Here is a 4968-nt window from a genome sequence, read left to right on the forward strand (position 1 = left end):
AAAAGGGAAAAAAAAAAAAAAAAACACCTCACTATGGAAACAGGGTTACACAAATGCCTGAATAACTTCAAGAGCAACTGACAGACCCCTTAGGCCACTGGCATAGTCCACCCACCTAGCACTGAGTTCTCCATAATATCTGACACTCCTCATGGCTAGTAAACTTCTCTTCTTCTGTCTCAGCCACCAAACCCATTGCCATGGTCACTCCCTGGGCCATGTCACTCCCTAAAGACACTCCACTTCCAAATGATGAATTCAACATCCCACTATTCAACCATGTGCTACCACGTCCTTTCTTAAGTTCCCCCAATACCTGACCTCACCATGTCCTCCCGTCAGCACACCCCACGTTTTCTATATCTGTACCAGCATCTTCCTGTCTTCACCTTCTTTCCCACTCAGCATAGACTCTGCAAATTCAACGCAACATGTCCTGAAAGGTATTTATGATCTTGCCCTCCAAGACACCACCACATGCTCGTCTCTATGCACTTCCTATCACAACAGATACCATTCAGGTTCTAGGTACTTTCACCTTTATCATCTCTGCCATAGATATCTTTGCCACAAACATTTTCACTGCACAATTCATTGGCCTCAAGGCAACTTTTCCATAGAAGTGATAACATGTAGTCCAAAGTTAGCGTACTTTCTATAAGTTGGTTCTCTGGCGAGTCAGTCCTTCCAACTAAGAGCTGGGTATCAATGGCTGGCCTACACCCCTAGCTGCTGGTGCATGTAGCTAGCAGGTGACGGAACCAGTGTATGGCGGGCAAGGTGACTGCTCCAAAGGTTATTTATTACTCCAGGGACTATTACACACGGTTTGCACACGGCCCTTCTCTTCCTGGGACCGCTGCACAATGTAACATCGCTGCCAGTCAAGAGTAGGTCACACAAACCTGACCACGGCAGCAGCAAGTGTCTCAAGATCATCGAGAGCTATTTTAACTTTGTAGGTTGTACCTAACCAAGCACTTGTCTTCATTCTATGAGAAATATGGGTTCAACTCTTGCCGCTCCTTCATATGCTCCTATCGATAAGTCCCCAGCAGTGCCCGTCAATAGCTAAATGCTTATTGACAACAGATTTTAATAACATCCCAGCACAGTGTCCTCAATGTAAGCAAAGTCACCTTTAGATCAAAACAACTTTACTTAGGCCATAAACAAGAGGATCTGAAACCAATACACAACAACAACCCTTCATGGTGATGGTCTTAAAACAGCTAGCATTTCTTCCAGATGGCAATGATTTGCCCCAAGTGTTCATTTCTTATTTTGAAACACACTACAATGGGAGGAGAAAGAGAGGCTGAGGACCCTCTTTGAGGGCAGAGTTGAACCCACATTTCCCATAGAATGAAGACAAATGCTTAAGTACAAAACCAAATCAGTTATTTGTATATTTCCATGAATCTATACACATTTTAAATGTATTCACAAGAAAGTCTTTTTCATTTTGTTATTCATTTTATGTTTCATCATGTCCCTCTTATCATTTTTACAGCAAAATTTCCTTACAGCCAATTAGTCACCCATAAAAATGAATGCTTATGGTGAAAATACCAGACACATATTGGTCCTAAAGTCATACACCAGAAAATTATCTAACGATTTTGCCTTCTTTACCCCTTTTAACTAAATATCTTAAAATTCCTATCATTTTTGCTTTGTAAATACTTGAGTCCATCCACTTCACACCATTGTCTCTGGCCTGGCTGCTACAATAACACCCTTGCAGGACCTTCTACTATCACTATCAACACCCTGCAGGCCTGTTAGGTTTCCTGCTCTCACACACTCTGTGCTTCTTCTTAGCAGGTCCTACAAGAATTACAATCCACCAACCAATTACCGAATTCCATCCTTAATGTCTGCCTGCACCTGAGAACTATGAGTTCCATCACTGCAGGGCTCTGGGTTGTCTCATTAATGGCTGTGGGCTGAGTTCCTAGCCATGTACATGGCCCAAATGAACACATTTCCTCCTCACGTCACATACCTAAAGTCCCCCAGTCTATGACCCAGCACAGTGCTCGCTCCTCTCTGTTCTCCCAAAACCACTGCCAATCCCATCACACCACTCACCATGTATTGCCTTGCATCATGAGGTGCTGTCTGGGTCAGAGTCACATCTCCCACAGAGACTATGAGCTCTAAAGGACAGAAAGAATAGGAGAGACGTAAAAAAGTTTCCTACACTGATAATGCTACAAAATGTTTCTGCAATTATTTTAACACTAATTTTGAATTTTCCAATGCATTTAGCATACTAACAAAATTAAGAGGATGTTGAACCGAATTAAAGTTTACAACTAACTTTTAAGATGTCTTTAATACTTGTCTTGCTGACTCAAAACCATCAGTAGCTAAAAAGACTGGAAATTTGGGCATATTCCATCTCTAATTTTTTTAAATATATTTTATTGATTTTTTACAGAGAGGAAGGGAGAGGGATAGAGAGTTAGAAACATCAATGAGAGAGAAACATTGATCAGCTGCCTCCTGCACACCCCTTAATGGGGATGTGTCCGCAACCAAGGTACATGCCCTTGACCGGAATCGAACCTGGGACCCTTCAGTCCACAGGCCAACGCTCTATCCACTGAGCCAAACCGGTTAGGGCTCCATTTCTAATTTGTTAAAAGGTTGGGGGAGAATAACTATTTCTCCTCCCCGTCTCCATACTCCAGTATCTTTCACAATGACACCAGCATTCAAACTCAAACGTAACTATAATCCTGTAGAGATAAGTTATCCTTGATTTTCACTCTCCACTCTTCCCATAGAAGAATGGTATGAAAGTGAATGACTTTCCAAATCCTTAAACTTCAAAAAAATGTTTAAAAATCTCAAATAAATATTAAATGCAAAAAGTTTCAATGTGGAAGCACCTCCCTAAAGTCCTTTTAACTAAATACCAATGAGCTTAAGGTGGATTTTCAAATGGCTCATGAAAACAGTTTCAGGTGTTTAGCTATATCAATCACTGGGATTCATAAATAGCAGGCACCAAGTAACATCTGAATAATGATTATTTTTCAGACTAAGACCCTCAAGATAAATCTAAGGCCTAGACAGCTGATCTTGCCACTACGGGCTACTCACTGCCAACAGAATCAAATTCAAACTCCATGGTTGCTATTTAAGGCCCTCCACAATCTGAACCCAACTCCTTCCAGGCTTAATCTCCATTATCTTCCCCATGAAGATAACCTATCACTCCAGATTTTCCCAGTTGCCTAAAATACCAAATACTATCATATCCCCCAGATTGTTCTTTGCTATTGCTCTTCTGAAATCGACAACCCTATGAATTTGCCCACTGAATTCTACCCACCTACCTCTGTCAAATGTCACCTCTTCTGTGAAGCCTTCCCTGGCTCCCTTAAGAAGTCACCTCATTCCCTGTAGACTTCCCTCTTAGTCTGTACTTACCTCTTTTATAGCACTTACCAGAGACTGCCTCATAGTATAGTCATGTGTGCACATGTCTAACTTCTCCACTAGATTATTAGCTCCTTGAGGACATGGGTTGATTCATAGTCATTTCTGGATCCTTCACAGCCCCTGGCAAAGCATCCTGCACACAGTAGGTGATGAATAAAGGTTTATTGTCTCACCAATAGTATTATGTCTCTATGTTGCTACTGTACATTTCCCTTTCACATATATTCACAACAGATCTGCATGATTAAAACCAGACAAAAACCTTTCCACTGATTCATACAACACTTAATGAGCCAATACGTGTGGGGCACTGTCGCAGGTTGTGTGCTGAACACAAAGATGAGTAAGACACAGCCTGCAATCCTAAAGGAGCTCAGAACCCACATACAAACACATTTTTAAATAAAAATAACACAATGCAAATAAACACAAGAAAAGAGGTATGCACTGGGTCTAGGGGGAACACAAAGGAACGTGCTCACGGACCTAGAAATGGGCAACAGCCAGGATCACTAACACGCTCGTTCACTGTCCAACAGCTGAACATTCACTATGCGATCCCCCGGGACGCTCCTATAGATAGAACATCTGAAAACACTGACTATGCAACTGACCTCCTAAAGGTATAGTCAGGCTGTGTTATGGATGCAAACTTTAATTCAAAAGTCAAGGAATCTGCTACAAGTGGAAAAGCAATCATTTTCTGCGTCTGCCTACTCCTAGGTTGGTGTTTGGAAGCAGGGAAAGTGAGAGAGCTGTTTTGAAGAGTTAACACGTGCAGAACATCGGTCTATGTAGAAAGAGTTGCAAATGTGACTACGCTTTTATGAAGACGTCCTCTTTCCCCCCAGATGAACCCGCAGGCCCATCTCCTTCCTCCGGCTGAACTGCGTGTTTCCCTGTTTGCATCTCCCGCCAGACTGTGAACCCCAACCCGGCCAGGATGGGCTCACTGTCCACCTCCCCGGCGACACGCGGACGACCCCAGGCGGGGACCAGCGCACGCGCCCCAGCAATGAATGAAAGCTCTCATCTGTCACTCCTTTGTACTTAGGGGACCCGGGCCTCGGGTCGCCTTCTTGCCCTGCGCTGCAGATCTGAAGACGGGCTGTCCGAGCTTAACTTTCAGGCGCGTCTGGCTGCAGCCCAGGCCTCCAGCCCCATTAAAATCCAGACACTCGCCAACGCTCCCTCTTCGAACCCCCGCAAGGTGGTCCTTTTACCTGCAAAAAGGCTCCCGGGCCGTGAGGTCGCCGTCAGAGCAGAGCCAGGCTTACGCTGCAGCCGCCGAGACCGCGGCGCCGCCAGCGCCTCCGGAACAGGAAACCGAGGGAATGAAAAAGCAAACCCGAGAAAAAGCAGGACCTCGGGCGGGACGCTGCGGGACTCGCCGCCGCGCCTCGTGCGCCGTGATTGGCGCGTCAACAACAGCGCTGGGCATCTAAGCCAATCGCCATCATGGAGCCCTCGGGCGCCCGCCCTCTGCCCTTCGCGTCCTCCAATCCCGAACCG

At 44.9% G+C, this 4968-nt stretch overlaps 1 long non-coding RNA gene across 1 annotated transcript; it reads right to left on the minus strand.

The window, feature by feature from the left end:
- Nucleotides 1-295: 295 nt before the first annotated feature.
- Nucleotides 296-4801, minus strand: LOC102240174. Its single transcript, XR_313101.2, has 4 exons — nucleotides 4680-4801; nucleotides 3463-3589; nucleotides 2095-2162; nucleotides 296-413 (listed from the first exon to the last, which is right to left on the minus strand). It is a non-coding gene; the product is annotated as an uncharacterized LOC102240174 (long non-coding RNA).
- Between the last annotated feature and the right edge of the window lie 167 nt (nucleotides 4802-4968).

This window comes from Myotis brandtii, unplaced genomic scaffold (genome assembly GCF_000412655.1).
Source record: "Myotis brandtii unplaced genomic scaffold, ASM41265v1 scaffold115, whole genome shotgun sequence".
Lineage (NCBI taxonomy): Eukaryota > Metazoa > Chordata > Mammalia > Chiroptera > Vespertilionidae > Myotis > Myotis brandtii.